Raw genomic sequence first — 21,044 nt, 5'->3', positions numbered from 1 at the left:
CCCATTTCCTCTCTCTGCCAGCTTGGCTTCTCTCTCTCCTGGCTGCAGCTTCAGCCACATGTGTGACACTGCAGGAACAGCCTGACCCACAGGGAAGTGGGAGAGGACTCTTTGTCAGCAACTGAAGTCACAGAACAAGGGGGAATGGGATGAAACTGCAAGAGCTGGAATCCATTCCATGATGGCAAGAAGTTCTTTCCTGTCAGGGTGCTTGTCCCTGACACAGGGACCAGCGCAGAGAGGCTGTGCATACCCCATGCCCACCAACATCCAAGGCCAGCTTGGACAGGGGCCGCAGCAACCTGCTGTGCTGGGAGGCTGCTCAGCTTGCAACCAGATGATCCTTAGGGTCCCTTCCAGGCCAAACCATTCAAGGATTTCATCATTCCACCATGCCCATCTCCCAGTGTGGAGCGGCCCTGAAACTTCTGTGACATCACAGCTCCCACAGCGTTCCAGGTGGAACGTCCAGCACCTGGAAACCACCACAGCAGACACTCTGCCTGCTGCCAGCACTCAGTTGGCGCTCGCTCTGCGCTCTGCCCGTCAGCACTCAGCTGTTGCCGCTGCTGCCTGGGCTTTTCCTGCTGCCTGCTCTGGAGCACCAACCCCAGCAGGATGAGCACTGCTGCACCAGTGGAGGTACAGTGCCATTCCAGGGAGGAGGCAGCCTGCTTGAGCAGGCTGCAGCCATGTGGGAATGGATGGTGTGGGACAGGAACCCCACTGTGAGATTGTGCTGTCTCTTGCAGACTAACAGAGACACTGTGGTGGCGATGGAAGTGGACATGGTGCTGAATGAGGAAGAGATGATGGAGGTGGACGTGGAAGACCAGGTTGAGGAGATGGAAGTTGATGAGGAGGATGACATCGAGGCGATGGAAGTGGATGAGAAGGATGAGGAGGAGCCCATGGTCCTTGGATGAAGATGGAGCCCCACAAGTAAGACAGGCAGATGCTCCCCATGCCCTGCCCACAGACACAGTGGCTGCCCTGGCGCCAGGCTGGGGCTGGGCTGGATGGCCCCGCTCAGGGACACGCTGCCCTCAGGGGGCCTGGATTGTGCTGCCACAAGCACCAGCCCTGGCCTGCCCTGCACTTGCCTGGGGCCACAGCAGCCCTGCCAGCCCTGTCCCAGCTCCTGGGGCCCAGCTGGGCCCAGTGCTGGCAGCTGACTCCAGCTTTGCTTCTTTCTTCCTTCCAGGACTGATGCAGATGATGGCTGTAGATATTACGGCGGTGTATATATGTTTGAAAAGTTAGGATATTTTTGTAAATATGTTCTTAGGTTAGTAGTTCTTTGTAAATATGTTTTGAAGATTGTTACTCCATAGGATCCCATGGAAATATGTGCAGTAGATTGTTGTTGTTGTTGTTATGAGGATTGTTGTAATGAAATGTGTTCTGTAAATCCTCGTGTTTGCCGATGTTCAGCAAATAAATAATGATTCTTTATAAAACTTCACTTCTCTTTCTCATTCCTTTGGGCACTGTCAGAACCCCGGACCTCCCCCTGACCATCCTAAATGATTCCAGCCCCAGCCAGGGGGCTTTAAATCCCTGGCAGGGGGTTCAGAGACCCTGGCATGTAGCCAAAGACCCCTGGGCCTTTGAATTTAACCCATAAAGCATGTTACCACCTTTATGTCAAGAATTAAAAGTCACAACAATTTAGATAGTCTAGTAATAGTAATCACAAAGTGAACGGAAAACATTTAGAGCACTGTAGACAGAGGTTTTGAACCTTGTACGAAAGAGTTTGGTATTATCTACATAGATAGAAAAATTTGGGTGTACCCAGTCCTTCCTCTTTCTTCTCGCTAGCATCCATATGAAAGACGATATTACCATTCACATATTGGTTTCAAGTAGAAAGTCACTATCTAACTTAAGTAATAGCTATTAAAACATTCTTGTAAACATAGTATAGTCAGGTTTTAATATAAAAGATAACACCAACCCAAGAGGCAAAAAGAGTACCTTAAGCTGACCTGCTGAACAAACCTCAGCAGGCCAGCAAAAAAATGTTTTAGACAAAATATAAAAATCAACCTTAAGAGAGTGAAGCACATACTTCTCAACTCTTCCTTCGACAGCTAAGTTAGAGAAAAAGAGACTTCTAACGTACCTCGAAATCCCCTCAACCAAAGAAAACCCAAGAGGCACAGGCAGCGTTTGCACAGTTGGGATTTCCACTTGTTCCGGGATCCCGGGGCTGGAGCTCCCTGGGGCTGCTGCCACGGCCACCCCGCGGCTGGGGCTCCCTGTGCACAGGGGGTCCCACTGACACCACTGCTGCCGCTGGCCACTGCTGCTGCTCCTGGGCTGGGGCACAGCCGCGTCCCCAAGAGCTGAGCTCTCACCAGCACAGAGGGGGCTCTCACTGCACTGGCCCCTGCAGCCATGCCACCAAAGCAAGGCAGGAAACTTTCAGCCACCCTTCCTGCTGCAGCCACAGCCACTCCTGGCTCCAGAGCCGCCATCAGCCCACAGGGATGCAAAATCCACCTGCCCGCTCTCAAGGCCTTGACAGCCTTGGCAACTGTGGCACCTGCATCTGGGCTGCTGCAGGGGCTGATGTTTAAGGCTTGCAGCCTCCAAAGGCTCCGGGCTCTGCTTCCCACCCTGCTCTGCACTGCCCTGGGCCCGCATTGCTCAAGAGACAAAAGCCAAGCCAGGGGATCCTCACCCTGCCCAAATTGCTGAATTGACTGCAGTCCTTAGGACCTTCTCCACTTTCAAAGAACCTCTTCCTTTGATCACTGATTCGGCACATGTCTATGACCTAGTGCAGCGGGCCGAAAATTCCATTTTCAAAGACATTTCTAACCCCAACTAGAGCATTTGCTTTCCCCTTTCATTTCTCTTCTGTCCCACAGACAACACCCACACTATATCATGCACACAAGGTCTCATACCACCCTTCCTGCATTTATAGTAGGCAATGCTAGAGCAGATGCCTCAGCAATGCTTCTCCAAACCTCCCTACGGAATCTTTCTGACCAGGCTAGGATCCGCCACCACTTCTACCATCAAAACATTCCTGCACCGCTCAGCATCTTTAAAATTACCCAAGATCAGGCAAGATTCATGGCAGCCACCTGCCCAAATTGTCAGCAACGTGCCTTTGCTTCTGTCAGAGCTGCACTCAATCCAAGAGGACTAAAGACTCTCCAGATCGGGCAATCTCACATCACACACCAAGCCCCTTTTGGGAGACTAAAATACATCCCCGTCTCAATCCACACCGACAACGCTGCGGTTTCTGCCCCTGCCCATGCTGCTGAAAAATCAAAAGATGCTATAAAACGTTCCTTTTTAGCCTTTTCCACCTCCCCTGTTCCACAGGAAATTAAAACTGATCATGGTCCTGCTTATACCTCCCACTGATTCCAACCGTTTTCTGACCAGTGGGCTACAAAACATGTCACAGCCATACCACACTCTGCCACAGGACAGTCCATAGTCCAGAGGGCCCACTCTTCCATCCAAAGGATCCTTGATCAACAGAGACAGGGAGTCCACATAGTATCTCCCATTGGAGGCCAAGGCCCTTGATGTGCTCAACTTTTTGAACAACTCCCCCAGTCATCAGGCATTTTATATTTAATTGGCAGCCCAATAAAAAGAAAAGCCACCTGTGTTGATCAAAGACCCTGAATCCAAACAAATTATGGGCCCTTTCCCATTCATTACTTGGGAGGGAGGATATGCTTGTGTCTCTACAGCAGCAGGCCCAAGACGCATCCCAGCAAAAAACATAAAACTCTTCTGCCAATGGCCAGGCAAACACCACAGCCACCATCAGAAAAACAGAACAAAAGCCTAAGAGAGACAGCAGCAGCCTGGAAAAGAAGAAGAAGAAGGACAGAAGAAGATCTCCTAAGCAGTGTGGACCGCACAGACCAACACCAAGAGAGCTCAGACACCACTAACTGCGATATACCGCTTAACAATTGGAAAAACTGTATTCTAGCCTTGATATTTGATTCTTCTAATAAGCTGACTTCAAACCCTTGCCTTACAGAAGAGAAAGTTTAGTGGGACCAGAATTTAAGGTTCACATTGCAATCTCCCTATCTCTTTACTTTCAGGCCACCCAAGCCTCCACCCACTACTAAATTAGCTAAAGTCAAAGGATGCTGTCCTTTCTTGCCACTGCAGCAGGAAGCTGGATGCTCCTCACTATGCCGCATGCCTTCGCATGGGTGGTTCCACAGCCAAGCCACAATTTCTTGCCCATGGCCACGCATGTCAACCTCTTCTCACATAGGGACTCAGTATACCAGAGCGGCCAGCTGCTCACAGATCAAATCAATAAGATCCAGACAAAAGGCAACAACGACTGGCTCACTGGACTGTTGAAAGACTGGGGCATGAAAGGCTGGCTTTCATCTTTACGTCCAACAATATGAAGTCTAATAAGTCTAAGTGCCGTGTTCTGCATTTTGGCCACAAAAATCCCCTACAGCGTTACAGGCTGGGGACGGTGTGGCTGGATAGTGTTCAGGCAGAAAGGGACCTGGGGGTGCTGGTTGACAGCCGATTGGATATGAGCCAGCAATGTGCCTTGGTGGCCAAGAAGGCCAACGGCATCCTGGCCTGCATTAGGACTTGTGTGAGCAGCAGGAGCAGGGAGGTCATTCTCCCCCTGTACTCGGCACTGGTGAGGCCACATCTTGAGTACTGTGTCCAGTTCTGGGCCCCTCAATTTAGGAAGGATATTGAGATACTTGAGCGTGTCCAGAGGAGAGCAACGAGGCTGGTGAGGGGCTTGGAAAACAAGCCCTACGAGGAACATTTGAGGGAGCTGGGGTTGTTTAGCCTGGAGAAGAGGAGGCTTAGAGGTGACCTTATTGCTCTCTACAACTTCCTGAAGGGAGGTTGTAGACAGGTGGGGGTCGGTCTCTTCCACCGGGCAGCAACTGACAGAACAAGGGGACACAGTCTCAAGCTACGTCAGGGAAGGTATAGGTTAGATATTAGGAAAAAAATTTTCACTGAAAGAATAATAAAGCACTGGAACTGTCTTCCCAGGGAGGTGGTGGAATCACCATCACTGGATGTGTTTAAAAAAAGACTGGACATGCCACTTGGTGCTATAGTCTAGTTGAGATGTTAGGGCATAGGTTGGACTTGATGATCTTAGGGGTCTCTTCCAAACTCATGATTCTGTGATTCTGTGATTTAGTCAAGACTGTTTTGTGGGCTTTGTTTCTTGTATTCATTGTCTTGGTTATTCTATCCAGTTTTGCTCAACGCTTGCAAAAGTCCATGGCAGAAGCCTTCATTCTTGAAAACAAAAAGGGGGCACTTGTGGAGGCCCAGGGGCCTCTCATTGCAACTGTAATACCTTAGGGCAAAGGGGACCAAGGTGAAACAGAGAAACCCCTCTGAATGCAAGGCTCTCACCCATGGCCACTTGCAGCCTCTTGCAATCTGTAGGTTTTGTTGCTATCACCCACTTCAACTGCCATTTTTTCCTTAGATCTACTCTCCAGAGAATGTTCTCCTCTCTCTTCTCCCCTGCTGGTCCTGGCTTCACCCCTTCTCCCCCCCGAATGAAACCCTCAGTCCCCAGCCTCATTTTCTCTCTGGCCCTGGACCCTCTTCATGGCAATGCACAGCGTTTGGAGTTCCACACAAAGACCCATCTCTGGCCTCATTCATCAGCACTTGAAGCAAGTGTGCTCCGGCCTCTGGGAGTGCAGCTCGCTCACACGGGCTCACTGTGGACACGCCGCAATCACACAGTCATTGAGTGCACCAGAGAACCTGGCCTCTAATAAAAGGCATGAATGCCACAAATCACCCAACCCAATGCCTTGCATGTCTCTACTTTTTCCTTCTTCTCTCATCTCTCTTGTCACTTTCCCCATTTCCTCTCTCTGGCAGCTTGGCTTCTCTCTCTCCTGGCTGCAGCTTCAGCCACATGTGTGACACTGCAGGAACAGCCTGACCCACAGGGAAGTGGGAGAGGACTCTTTGTCAGCAACTGAAGTCACAGAACAAGGGGGAATGGGATGAAACTGCAAGAGCTGGAATCCATTCCATGATGGCAAGAAGTTCTTTCCTGTCAGGGTGCTTGTCCCTGGCACAGGGACCAGCGCAGAGAGGCTGTGCATACCCCATGCCCACCAACATCCAAGGCCAGCTTGGACAGGGGCCGCAGCAACCTGCTGTGCTGGGAGGCTGCTCAGTTTGCAACCAGATGATCCTTAGGGTCCCTTCCAGGCCAAACCATTCAAGGATTTCATCATTCCACCATGCCCACCTCCCAGTGTGGATCGGCCCTGAAACTTCTGTGACATCACAGCTCCCACAGTGTTCCAGGTGGAACGTCCAGCACCTGGAAACCACCACAGCAGACACTCTGCCTGCTGCCAGCGCTCATTTGGCGCTCGCTCTGCGCTCTGCCCGTCAGCACTCAGCTGTTGCTGCTGCTGCCTGGCCTTTTCCTGCTGCCTGCTCTGGAGCACCAACCCCAGCAGGATGAGCACTGCTGCGCCAGTGGAGGTACAGTGCCATTCTAGGGAGGGGGCAGCCTGCTTGAGCAGGCTGCAGCCACGTGGCAATGGATGGTGTGGGACAGGAACCCCACTGTGACATTGTGCTGTCTCTTGCAGACTAACAGAGACACTGTGGTGGCGATGGAAGTGGACATGGTGCTGAATGAGGAAGAAATGATGGAGGTGGACGTGGAAGAGCAGGTTGAGGACATGGAAGTAGATGTGGAGGATGACATCAAGGAGATGGAAGTGACACCAGGAGGAATTTCCCCAGGGAAATGCTGCTCTGGCCTTGGCAGGGGCTGCCCAGGGAGCTTTGCAGTGCCCATCCCTGCAGCTGTCCCAGGAAGGCCTGCAGGTGGCACTCAGGGCTCTGGGCTGGGGACAAGCTGGGCATCGAGCACTGCTGGGACTCCATGGTCTCACAGACCTTTCCCAACCTTAGTGATTCCATGAGTCTATGATTCTATGAAGACATGATTCAGAACAGAGTTAACTCAAATCTATCATACACAAATATTACAGAGGTCAAAATTCACGTGAATGAAATTTAAGATTATTCTTTAAGACTGAAAGAATCGTATGTCAATGTTGCATATAGGTAAAGCCCTATAAAAGAAGAGCCTTGTTACCCTTGTAAGATGATGCCTCGGGCCTCCTGCTTCGGCTAAGTACAGCTAACAGGCAGGGGTGAGGGGCTCCCAGCAGGGCAGGGAGAGCCGAGCTCAGGATCCCAGGCATCCGAGCAGAAGGGGATTGGTGTCTCCTTTATTGAGGTGGGTGTTAATAAGGTCCCAGTTCAGTGGCTGTTGTCACCAGCAGAGGCTCACCCCACGGCAGAGGAAGCAGCTCTGGGCTGGGCTCCTGCAGCAGCAGTGGAATTCCTTTCCCCAAGAGCAGTGGCTCCCACAGTGCTCCTCCAAAGCCAAGACAGGGCTAGGAGCTGCACCCAGCCCCTTCCCCCAGCCCAAATCCCACCGTAGCTCTGGCCCTCCTCCTGCTTCCCCAGGGAAAACTCCCAAAGAAACAGAGCTCTCCCTTTGTCTGAAGCACCCAGCAATCACCTGCCATTAGCAACTCACTGGCAAGAAATTCTACAGGTGAAAAGGAAGAACAGAAAAGAAAACCCTTCCCCAAACAAGGAGGTGGCCAGATGCTGAAGGAGCACACACACATCCCCAGCTGGTGAGAAACCCTCCCCCTGCCTCAAAGAGGAAGAGTCTGACCGTGCAGGAGTGAAACCCACAGACATTACAACCAGCCAGGTTCCAGCTGAACTGCAAGGGCAGCCACAGCCAGCAGCAGTCGCCCCTGTAGAACCAAGGAGATCGAAGATGAAATCAGAGCACCCAAATGCTGTGGAGTCTGGCAAATCTGGGGCCATCTCAATACACCACCTTCACTGCAACCATTAATGCCCATACCAACCCAGAGACAGTGGGCTCTGCCACCAACAAGCTTAGAAATAATGAGAGTGTGATCAATGGCCCCATGCAGGCCTGATGCAGTCTGTGCTGTGGTTAAGGACCTCAGAAAAGAATTTAAAGAGGAAATGAGGGAGATGAGGCAGGAGGTAAGATAAATGCAGCACTAGTGCAAGTCACAGGCCCCAAAGTCAGAGCCCAACGTCCCCCAGCTACTGTGAGAGTACATCCCACGAGCTGACCTGTGCTTCTTCCTGAGTGACCATGGGGAAGGCATGGGAACGTGGGATGGGAAACCCACTTCTGTCTTAGCAGCACAAGGAGGGAAAACTCAACTCAAGGAAGGAAACACTAATCGAGGGAGTTCCAGTAAGGTGAAGGTAGCCTCCTGCCATGACCAAGCTGCTGGGTATGATCTGTCAGATCCCCTTAAAAGGTACCTCTAGTATGAATGCCCAGGAAAGAAAGAATAACCACGGCTAAAGGGGCCCTGCCTCTAGCCAGGGAGAGGCACAGGAAAACCAGGTCTTTTGGATGGTGTGGCTCCAATGGCCTTTCCACATCTTCTGTGGAAAGGAAGGTGCCCACAGCACAGCTCGTACAGCAGGATGCCCAGGGACCAGATGGTGGCTGGCTGGCCATGGGAGCAGCCAAAGAGGATCCACTCCGCTGGGCTGTACTCCGGCATTCCTATGGGACACGGGCGCAGCTCATCAGGCCCATGCTGCTCCCTCCCTCCCTCCCAGCCAGCTCCCGTTCCACAACAGCCAGCCCCTGCCCTGCCAAAAAGCAACTGGGCTGCAGCTGGCTGAAGAAGGATTCTCCCTCCCTCCCTCCCTGTTTCCCCTCTGCCAGCAAAGGGGGGAACCTCCGCTGCCCGGCTGGGCCCAGCTTTGGGCTCACCTGACATCCGGGTGTAGAACATGTCCTGGAGGATCGTGCCGCACCCGAAGTCGATGAGCTTCACCTCGCCCGTGCCCAGGTCCACGAGGATGTTCTCGGCCTTGATGTCGCGGTGCAGACGCCGTGGCTGCTGCAGGGCAGCACGGCCTCCAGCACCGGGCGGAGCAGCCCCCGCGCCACGGGCTCCGTCAGGAAGCCCCGCTCCTCCAGCAAGTGCCAGAGCTCCTGACTGCGCTCCGCACGCTCCATGACCAGCGCCAAGCCGTCGGGCACCTCGAACCAGCCCAGGAGCCGCACCACGCCGCGGAAGCTGGGCCGCCACACCTTCCACAGCAGCGCCAGCTCCAGGGCCACAAGGGCGCCCTTGTGCTGCGGGGGGACCGCGATGCCGACAGCGGGGCCGATGCTGCGCCGCGCCTTGGGCCCCCTGCCCGGCCCCGCCGCGGCTCGCCACTGCCCGGCCCGGCACGCTGCGCGGGCCCCGCTCTCTCCACGCTCGCTCCCCTCCGCCTGCCGCCCTGCCGGGCCTCGCCTCAGCCCCGCCCGGCACGCCCCGCCGGCTCCTCCGCGGGCCCCGCTCCCTCACCGGCCGCGCCCACTCCCAGACGCGCTCCCGGCACGCTCGCTTGATGGCCGCCTGCGAGCCAAGGCCAGCGGCGGGCTCAGCTCGCCGCCCGCCGCCCCGCTCCGACCCGGCCCCGTCTCTTACCGGGTCCCGGAGTAAACGCTGCCGCAGCCGCCGCTGCCCAGCAGCGGCCCTCCCGGCAGAGCTGCTCTGGGCGAGGCTTCTCCGCCCGTGCGGGCGGCACCGCGCTCTCGCTCTTGTGCCCGGGGCAGCCGAGCGCCCGGCGCGCTGCTGCTTGCCGAGCCGCCCCGGGCTGCGGCGGCTCGGGGCCGGCGGCCGAGCTGGCGAGCGGCGGAGCTCGGAGCGGGGAAGCTGCCGGCAGCGCTGTCGGCGGCGGGCCGGGAGCCGGGCGGCAGCGGGGCGGCTGCGGGCGGAACCGCGGCAGGGGCTTCCTTCGGGGCCGGGGCCTCGGCCGGGGCCGGGCCAGAGCCCGCGCCGGGCGGAGCCGAAAGACCGTGCTGCTCCGCCGGCAGCAGAGCGAGCGGCACCTCCAGCGGCGCCACGGGCGGGACGGAGAGAGCCCGGCGGAGGCGGAAGCACGGCGGGCCGGGCAGCGGCGGGCACGGGGCGGCCCCGCCGAGGGGCGCCGTGTGGGACGCGGCGTGAGCCGGGCGGGAGAGGCGGGACACGGACGGGACGGGACGGGAGCAGAGCGAGTGTGAGAGGGCCAAGGGGATGGGGAACCAGTGGAAAGTCGAACGGAAAACCCATCCAGAGAAGCGCTGCTGCTGCTGCTGCTGCCCCTGCAGCTGCTGCTGCTGCTGCTGCTGTGCCCCGCGGAACGAAAGAGAGAAAGAAACAAATCACACCCCAAAGTCATTCCTATTAGAGAAATAACCAAAGAAAACAATGGAGCAATAAAGAAGAGTGCTGGCTTGTGGCTTCTTTCTTCTTTGGGTGAGACGAAGCATTTCATGGGGAAGAATTGCCTCTTCTGACAGTTTTGCCAGAGTGGACAGGAGTGCAGCATTGAATTTTGAAGTCGAAAAGGGAAATCGTGTCAGTAATGTCATCTCTTTTCATCCTCTCTTGAGACAGTTGCAGGCTGCCAAAAGACATGGGCTGCAGTGTGGAACTTGGGGCCAAGTTTCTTTTTCTGCCAGAGGATGAGGAGGGGAAGCATCCCAGAATCATGGAGTCGTGCCATGGTTGAGCTTGGAAGGGATCTGAAGAATCCCATGGCTGCAACCCCGCTGCTGTGGCTGGGGAGCCCTTGCACTAGACCGGCTTGTCTGGAGCTCCGTGCAGCCCGGCCTTGACCACTGTCAGGGACGGGACATGCACGCCTTCTCTGGGCAACCTGTTCCAGGAGAGTCTTTTTTTCTGAATCCCTTAGCTAAACCTAATCTGTCTCCATTTGGATCCATTCTCCCTTGTCCTGTCCTTGCCTGCCCTTGTACAAAGTGGCGGGGGGGGGGATTGGTTGTGGAAGAGATTAAGAAAAGTGCCCAATGAACAGACAATCAGTGCCCCACCTCTAACAGATAGGAATAGAATTCCCCTATTTGCAACCTAAGACAACTGGGATCCTGGATCCATTTTTCCTGTGGCTGCGGGTCCCAGCCCCAGCGGAGCAGAACTGGGAGCTGGGACTGCGATCCCTGATTGTCGATCCCCTTGTCTCTCTCTCTCCTGTTCCCTCCCTTTCCTCTGGGGGATCACAAATCCCAGAGCAGCTGCAGAGCCCCGTGCCCAGCCCGGGTTTCCCAGCAAAGGGAGGCCTGGGGGTGAGGTGCCCCGGGCTAGCCAGGAATGGGGGTCCGGGGGTCCCTGGGCTCATGGAAACAGGGAATCCAGGGGCTGGCAGAGGGGGATACCCGGGAAAGGGGGTGCAGGGGGTGTTGGTGCAGGACAAGGGAGTGCAGGGGGTCCTGGAACTGGGGAAGGAGATGCAGGGGGGTCCCAGTGCCCCAAAATGGGGATTCAAGGGGGTCCCCGGGGGAGTCCCCAAAGCCCCTCCCAGGGGGAGCAGGAGCTGGGTCGGGAGCTCTGGGCAGAGAAAAGGGGGTGACCCCGGCATGGGGGGACATGGGGGAGTCAGACGCGCTCTGAGGGGGGACACGACCCCCGGGGACCCCCCTCACCTTCTCCCGCAGGGGAGGCCGAGCCCCAGCCCAGCAGATGAAGCCCAACACGAAGCCCCCGAGCCCCGGCAGCACCTTGGGGGGCGTCCGGCGGCAGCTCCGGGGGCGGGAGGGGCAGGATCCGGGAAACGGCGGCTGAGAAGGGACCGGCACGGACTGGGACAGGCTGGGATGGACTGGGACAGGCACGGACTGGGACAGGCTGGGATGGACTGGGACAGGCATGGACTGGGACAGGCATGGACTGGGACAGGCACGGACTGGGACAGGCACGGACTGGGACAGGCATGGACTGGGATAGGGATGGACTGGGACAGGCTGGGATGGACTGGGACAGGCATGGACTGGGACAGGGATGGACTGGTACAGGGATGGACTGGGACAGGGATGGACTGGGACAGGCTGGGATGGACTCGGACAGGGATGGACTGGGACAGGCACGGACTGGGACAGGGATGGACTGGGACAGGCTAGGATGGACTGGGACAGGCATGGACTGGGACAGGCTGGGATGGACTGGGACAGGCATGGACTGGGACAGGGATGGATTGGGACAGGCTGGGATGGACTGGGACACTGGGACACACCAGGGTACACCGAGATATCCCAGGACACACCAGAATACACTGGGACACACCACACCCAGGACTGGGACCCACTGGGAGCAGGATCAGAGCACACTGGGACCTAGCAGGACCAGAAGTGGGGCAGTAGGGATCATAGTGGCAGCAACTGGGATATACTGGGAGTGACTGGGATCATACTGGTGGAAACTGGAACTATATTGGGTTAGCTGGATGTGACTGGAAAGGACCATGAGTATGCTGAGGGCAACTGGGATATACTGGGAGTGTCTGTAACCATACTGGGGGTGACTGGTTTGACTGGGACCATGCTGAGGGAGAATGGGATCACACTTGGAATGACTGGGCCAGTGCTAGGGGCAACTGAGAGCAACTGGGATCATACTGGAGCAACTGGGACCACACTGAGGGTGACTGGGGTCATACTGGGATCATATTGGAAGTCACTAGGAGCAAGCTGAGAACAGCTGGGACTATGTTGGGGCAACTGGGATATACAGGGAGTAACTGGAATCATGCTGGAGTTGACTGGGAGTCGCTATGAGCAACTGGAATCATGGTGGAAGCTACTGGGAGCAACTGGGAGTGCGTGGAAGCACGCTGCAGGCAACTGGGATATACTGGGAGAGGCCAGGAGTGAGTGGAATCACAGAGCAATCATAAAGGAAGCTACTGGAATAATATACTGGGAGTGACTGGGATGGTACTGGGAGTAACTGGAACCATACTGGGATGATAGTGGGGGCAAAGGGCATTGTACTGAGAGTACTGGGAGTGACTGAGATGATACTGGGGGTGAGTGGAACCATACTGGGAGAGGCTGGAACCATCCTAGGGGTGAATGGTAACACCTGGGACCATTCTGGGATCATTCTGGGAGTGACTGGGATCATACTGGGATTGTAATGAATGCAACTGAAAGTTACTGGGATCATACTAGGTGTGACTGGGAGCCGCAGAGCCCATGCTGGGAGTGACCTGGGCACCCCTGAGGGAACTGGGGCAACTGGCCCAGCTGGGGCTCAGGGTTGTTCTCCCCCAGGGCTGCCCCGGGTCCTGCTGCCACCTCCGACCCCACAGAGCCAAGGGACAGGGGACAGGGACAGGGGAGAGCTGAGGGACAAGGACAGGAGACAGGGACAGGGACAGGAGAGGGACAGGGGACAGGGCAGAGCCAGGGAACACGGCCTGGCCGAGGGACACTGAGCTCCAGCACTTGGGGCTGTTGCCCTTGGGCTCCCAGCACAGCCCAGGGGCAGAATCCCCTCCAGAAACTGTTGTTTGCTTTCAGCTTTGCTCTGGAACATTCCCCAGGAGCCCCTGCAGCGGCTGCAGCCCGGCCGGGTGCCCGGGGCCACCAAAGCCGCTCCGGCAGTGCCCTCCTGCCCTGGGCAGGGCACACAACAGCCAAGGAAAGGCTCCTGCTGGGCTCAGGGCAGGCACAGGGCACTCCCCTGGCGCTGCCACGGGCACAGCAGAGCCGGCCTGGGCACAGCATTGGCACCCATGTCCCATGCAATCCCAGCAGGGATTATGTCTCATTGTGTTATAAATGAGAAGCTTGACTAGACCAATGTTCAGGCAGCAATCAATATATTAATTAATATGGTAAAGTATGAGCAATACAGCACTTGGTAGCAGTGGGGGAAATTTTCCCTGCAACTGCACACTGATAGTTGAGGCTTACAGGCATTGATAGGGGTACTCATAAGTTTTCTCAGCAGTTTCCATTCCCAATTTTTATGTCACAATTCTATACACTATTATGATTTAGTTTTTCTCAGGATGTATCCCAGAAAGGAGTATCCCCAGATGGTGGTGTCTGTCTTCTGAAAGAAGGAAGAAATCTCTCAGCTGGTGAGGTCCAGATTCCAGATGGGTTCACCTTTTAATTGCAAATCTCATAACAGTGATATCCAGCTTCCCTTGGTGGAAACTATCAATCCTTGGGTAGATGTTCATCTTCCTTTGTTAAGCTGCTTTTCACTGTTTTGTTAATGCGTCGAGATAAGCATGTTTCCTTTTGATATCTTCTAAAGCTATAGTTTCAAAGATCCTTACTACAAACAATATTCTAAAATGATACTTCAAAAGGTTATTATTGCAAAACTCTTTTTAGCTCAAAGCAGAAAATTCCTGTCAAACAGCAACATCCTTAAAGCTTTAATTCAAATGCTCCTAAATCAAGATTTATAAAGATTAATTGTGAACAAAGGAGAGGTTCAAAGGCCTTCTTCCATGCTTTCCTTCCTCAGTTATTTATTAGAATTGTCTTTATAACTGTCCCACAGTCAGTTTCTACACATATCACAATCACAGATATACACGTTGCCTGTATGTACCTGACATGAAACACAGCTTTGTATTTCACATTACTCCCTTTTTTCTTTTTGTTACTTTTATTAACACTTTCTTTATAACCTTTTAAAATTTTAAGCCTGCTTTACTTTTCTCCTAATCCTATCTCACAACAAAATAAATATATAAATATTCAAGTGACAATAAAACCCACCACACTCATGAATACATTAATTAAGAAATCTCAAAATTAGAAAAATCTTAAATTAACAAACTATAACACTACAATGTCACAATAAACCTTTTGCCAAAATTTCTCTAATTTTCTAAAGTTCCCAGTAAAGGCTGTTTTGAGCCTCTGAGAATCTCTTGTTGGTATTTCTCCAGGGAGGCCAACTCAAAGGACAAAATAATAATAAGTCCTTCTAAAGGTCTTCTTGAGAGAGTTGTTTGGAGGAAACAGCTGCAAGAGGAAATCTGGGAGCAAGGGGAAGGGCATAGATCCAGCTGCTCCAATTGAAGAGATGTCCTTAGACATGGCCATTTAACCAGGAGAGCTGGAAACACCTGAAGGAGGGGGTCATGAAATATTAGACTGAATGTTGGTGGCTCAAATAGAGGGGAAGATCAGTATTTCTTCTCCTGACATCAGTAGAAGAATCCATGAGATCCAGGAAATAATTTCCTGTTCCCGATGGGATAACTTTGCCATTTCTTAAATGTACTCAAGTGACCCAGGTAATAAAGGTTTGCTTGTATATGATGAAATATGCAAGTATTAAAACCTGTGCCCCTTTCCAGGCAGCCATCAGCTGTGTGCCCATGAACAGGCAGTGCCACTTGTGCCCTGAGGTGCCCAGCTGGGATTGGATCTCTCCGAGAGCACCTGAGGGAGAGCAGAGCACCTTGCAAGCTGCAGGTCCCTGACAGCCCCGCAGGGCTCCTGTCCCATCAACATCTGCTCTGCTCCAGTCTGAAACAGGGCCCAGCATGGTGCTGGGATCATCAGAGAGCTGAGGTGTGTGCTGGAATTCAATGCCCTCCCCATCCCGCAGCAGCCCTGCATTTCCCTGCTCCAGCCTTGGTCTCAGCACAGCCATGGAGGCTCTTTGGGCTCCTGACTGTTCCTGCAGCCCCCAAGGGCAGCTGAACTCTGCCTGTGGCAGTGGGGTTTTTTGAGGTTGTTTGGTCTCCTGTTGCACTGGGTTTGAGTATGTTTGGTCTTTCCCTGTCTGGCTGGAATGGCAGTTTGAAGATGTTTAGTCTATGTTTGCCTCCTGTCTAGCCAGGGCACTTGCAGTGGTTTTTTCCCCTAGCCTGGTAAGTTCCCTGTCAGTTCCGGGTTTCTCTCTTTGCTATGGGTTTATGCCTTTCCCATCTTAGCTTCTGACCTAACCCCCACCCCGATTTCCCGCTCTCTCTTACGCAAAAGCCGCTGTTTTCTCTGCCTCCCGGCTCTGTGCCACTGTCTGCCCTTCCAGCTGCACGGCTCCCGCGCTCTGCCGGATCCCGTGCCCCACCGGCTCCCCCTCCGCAGCCGGCACCCCTCTCCGCCCGGGAAAGGAGGTCACCCCGCGGGGCATCGGCCGCCTGGCTCCTGCCCGCGCCGCCGGCACCGCTGAGCCTCCCGTGAGCCACGGCTCCTGGCGAGAGGGGATCGCCCACACGAGCACCGCTGCTGCCAGCGCCGTGAGGAGAGAGACTGTCCTCGCCGTGAGGAGAGAGACTGTCCCTGCCGTGAGGAGAGAGACTGTCCCCGCCGTGAGGAGAGAGACTGTCCCTGCTGTGAGGAGAGAGACTGTCCCCGCCGTGAGGAGAGAGAGTGTCCCCGCCGTGAGGAGAGAGACTGTCCCCGCCGTGAGGAGAGAGACTGTCCCTGCCGTGAGGAGAGAGACTGTCCCCGCCGTGAGGAGAGAGACTGTCCCCGCCGCCAGGACAGAGACTGTCCCCGCCACCAGGACAGAGACTGTCACCGCCGCGCTGCCGCTGCCTGCGAGTGCTGCGCCATCTTCTCACGCCGGCGCTGCTGCCACCGCGGCAAAGAACAGCTCCTGTGCCACGCTGCCGATTCCAAGCAGCGCCATCCTGGCGCGGGACAGAAATAAAGCGGCTCGGAGAAGCCAGCTCGGGGTCGTTCCTTATTTCCTTTACAATGAATCTCAGAGGCTGAGCCCGCGTTTCAGCAGCCGAAGCGTGACCCTGCCGGCCGGCGGCAGAGGTCGGGCACGGCCGCTCCTGGGCCTGCCCCGATCGCCTGCAGGGATTGGGGCACGCTGGTGCACACCTCAGCTGTCTGCAGGGTGCACGGACGCTGCTGCCAAGTGAAGTTCGTGCTCCGTCAAGCGCTGCCGGTGAATTCGCACACTTTCTGCTTGCTGCAGCTCCCGGGAAAACCAACCCCCTCCATTCCAGACGTGAGAGGAGTTTTCCCCTGGTTCAAGGACTACCTCCGAGATTTTCGTTTCAAGAATCTTGGGTTTCGTGAGTATTCCGGTGGCTGGGACGGACCGGACTGGGGCACCTTAAAATTGGGTGGGGGTGACTCCCGGGGATTAGGGGAGGCACAGTGCACAACATTAAAAACTCCTATGGCTGGTGATTCCTGGGTGTTTTTGTTTGACCTGGGAGATGGATGGAAAAGAACCTAGCAAATAGTCTCAGTCTGAGTTTTCTAGTGGCCAGGACAGACCCGACCGGGGTGCAATGGGGTACAGGGAGACTGTCTGCTTAGGAGAAGGAAGTTTATAAGCAAATTGTGGATTCCTTGGTGGGGGAGGGTTTTGTTTATCACAGGTGTTATAAATGATAAGCTTGACTACGCCAATATTCAAGCAGCAATCAATTTATTTATTAATGAATATGGTAAAGTATGAGCAATACAGCGCTGAGTAGAGTGGGGGAAATTTTCCCTCCAACTGCACACTGATAGTTGGGGCTTACAGGTATTTAGAGGGGTACTCATAAGCTTTCTCAGCAGTTTCTATTCTCAATTTTTACATCACAATTCCAGCTATCAGTAGCAAGGGATTTTTATTTTAGTTTTTTCAGGGAGAATGGGAAATTAAAAATACTTTTTCTTCCTTAGATGCTAATGTATCTTTTACTAGTTTTTCTAGGCTGTAGGATAATGATAAGTGCAGAACAATGTTCTTTTATGGAACCTTATCTCCTTGTAACATTTCAGTTAAATGCCAGTTGATGTTTGGCTTCTCCTTCTTCAACTTTTTGGCTAAACGTTTCCTAAACCTCCAGTGGCTGTCTCAGCACCACACTGCCTGTATATCTGTAAAACCAGCTCATAAAGAGGAGGAGCATCCCAAAAGAGATTGTTTGGCTCATTTTAGTCTGTTTATGTTTGGAATACGGAAAGTTCAGTTGTGTAATTCACAGTGATTCAAAAATGAATGAGGGAAATATCATTTGCATTTTCCCCATGTGTATGTCCAGTAGAAAGCAGCCTCTGCAAAAAACACAATACTGCTTTTATTCATCCACAATGTATCAAAACAAAATTGGTTAAAAGGGGAGATGTGAAAAATTTAATGTTGGCAATGTGCTATTGGTACCTAGTTTGGGTTTTACTTTTTGGTAATTTAAATCCTGATCCTTCACATTCCTACTGGAGACCTTTAAGTTCTAGGCATGGATTAAGTGCTTCTGAAAACCAAAATTTTGATGAAATGTTCACAGCCAGTGAATTGGGTTTTGTCATTGTATTTTCAAAACATGAATATAGAAATAAGCCTGCAAACACCAGCAAAATTAAAAACTACTTGGTTTGGCCAATGAAGCACAAGCAACCAAATGTGTTCAAACTTGTAGAGAATTCTTTGTTTTCATTTTCACAAGTTTCACTTGATTTCATGGAGGATCAAAGTGAACTAACAAAAAATAACTGCTCCCACAATAAACAGGAACAAAAGAAGAACAAATCCTTCCTCGACATAAAACACAGCTCCCCCTCCTCTGTCTATTGACTCTGACACACCTCAATATTTTGTTTCAACCAGTGCCTAAAATGCCTTCTGAGTATGTTTATTGTACTTATATAGAGTGTCTGTGTGTGAAATTATATTTATACAAACACGTATTATTAGTTGTAAGTGTAGGCGTGAGAATGTAGATAAATCTAATAATTTAGCATTACTAACAACCTGACTGGGTGTTAGTTTCAGTAGTAGGCAGCTTAATAGCTGAGAGTGTTGAGAGGTAACATTTTTCACTTTTTTTCCCTGTTATTATTTTGCCCTGATTTACTGGGCAGGTGGCAAGAGTGGTGAAGTAGGTCATGGGGATTTATTGTTTGAAAATAGAAGTTCAGTGGGTCAGAGATTGGATTGAGGCATGGATTGAACCCAAAACATCTTGAAAGGTGATGATTCCTAATTCTGTCCCTGTCTTGATTCCTTCTGTCTGAAACTCAGGAGACAAGTCTGCCTGACCTCTGGCAGCTTCAGTCTCACACATATTCCTCACAACTGTGTTTGTAATGGACCAAAAACTCCTGCGTGGCAAGGGAAAGCTTCCAAAATCCCAGAACAGACAAAACTGTTACTGCAGTGTATCCCATAGGATTTTCCACAGGGTCCTCCTGTATTCACAAGCAACCATCTGATGATGTTTTGGAAAAAACCAGACTGGAAAGTCTCCTTTGTGAAGAGAGGAAGGTGTGAATATCAGCAGGGGAATGGGGTGAGAGGAGACTGGAACAGCTGCACTGGCCTTTCCTTTTCCTCTCAGCACTTTGCTGGAGGAGGATCACAGTGCCTCAGAAATTCAGATAATAATGAGGACACTGTGGAAAAACCCAGACTTGTAGAAGGTTAAGAAGCAGGTGAACAGCAGCTTTGGAGAATAGCTGTGTGACAGTGAAAACTTAATGCAGGTCTAAGAAATAGTATCTGGCATGCACTGTTTGGGACTTGAAAATTGGGAGAAAATTTGAGATTTTCGTATAAAAATTGGTTGGGTGGGGTTGTTTGGTTGGTTTTTTTGGTTTTTTTTTTTGTTTGTTTGTTGGGGTTTTTTGGGGGGGGTTGGTTTTTTGTTGTTGTTGTTGTTGTTGTTGTTTTTTAATAAGGAAGCTTAAAAGGGAAAAATAAAAATAATTGAGAAAATTTTCCTGAGCCCATCTGGAGCATAAGTGGGAGAGGGAGCAGTGAGGTGGGTAAGATGGAGATTAGTATGGTGGATTTGGCATTTTTCTGAAGCAAAACAGATTCTTAAATGTCAAGAGTCAGGAGTATTAAGTGTTTAGGAAGCTGTCGAAGAAGAGAGTGGTGAGAGCTATATGAAGAGTGTGTGGTGAATTGCATGAAAAGATGAGTTTTAAAGAGCAAAAAGTCTTCTGGGAGGCTGTTACAATTAAAATGGAGGACGAGGTGTCGGCTGAGATGTGTACTCTCCTTTTTTTCTTTGTGTAACACATTATTGCTGATTCCTGTGGAACGGTACAAGGTGTGAGAAAATAATTCTTTTTTTTTTTTCAGTCTATATGTGATCACAATTCAATTCCTGAGGACATTTGCATAGTATGATACACCTTAGGAAGTTACAATGTAGAAGAATTCAGATTGATACTGGCTTCAAGATACTCATAGCATCTGGTTTGAGTGAGGATGTAGATTTCAAATGTTGTCCCTCCCTTGATGTCTCCAGTCACATTGGTCACATTCTTGCTGAATTTTGTATCACTTTTCAAAACTTCAGTGCTATACAACATTGGCACTGCTTTTCTGTCTGGCTCCATCTGTCCTTTCACTCCATCTGAGATATTTAACTTCAGTGTACAGAGGATTTGGCTTCTCAGCCCCTGCCAGCTTTTCTCCAGGAGCCATAGGTGCTTTGCTCTTCCCTGCTGCTTTTCATGCTCCACAGAAGGGCACAGTTTTTGAGCCAGCCTTTGGCTTAATAGCCAAACCATCCCTCTGTGAAGCATGAAAGACGAGAGAGAGCAGCGGGGCAGCCCCAAGAGACAGATGGAAAAGAAGCTGACTTGGTGAAATCAGCAGCCAGGCTGTGCCCCACCTCACACAAACAAACCTGGCCACAAAGAGCAGCTCAGGACAGCTCTCAGGCTTGAAATCCTGCTGCTGAGCTTGGAGGGAAGAGCAGCTGGAGCTCCCTGGGAAGCCACTTTGGGCCAATGTCCCTCCCAGCTGTGCCCCACAAGGGCATTCACAGGGGCTGACTCACGCCCCTTGTCTGTGGAGGTGCCACCCTGCTCCACACCAAACCATCTGACTCACACGGGACAAGTCTAGCAGAATGGCAAAACCTCTCATGTCTTTACTGTTCTTAGTACCAGACAGTAGTTACAAGATTTTCCAAGTCTGTGTAGATGATATAACTATACTTAACTGGGGCCTCTTTGTGATCACATGTCAATTGGATAAGCTAAAAACCCACCAAAGTACAAAGCAAAAGGTCATCTTACTGTGGCTTGTTCTGTTTGCTTTGGTTAGCAGTCAGATCAGAACTTTGGCTAGTGGAATGGCCATTTTGAAACACATATCTCTATTCAAATCAATAAATTATAACAAGAGTACTCTCCAGCTTCTCATATTCAAGTATTTTTACAACTCTTAAATTGAGTTGCCTTTGTCCACAGTAATGGG

Source organism: Passer domesticus, chromosome 6, assembly GCF_036417665.1.
Source record: "Passer domesticus isolate bPasDom1 chromosome 6, bPasDom1.hap1, whole genome shotgun sequence".
NCBI lineage: Eukaryota > Metazoa > Chordata > Aves > Passeriformes > Passeridae > Passer > Passer domesticus.
The sequence above is the reverse complement of the archived record's forward strand: the minus strand, read 5'-3'. Positions refer to the sequence as shown.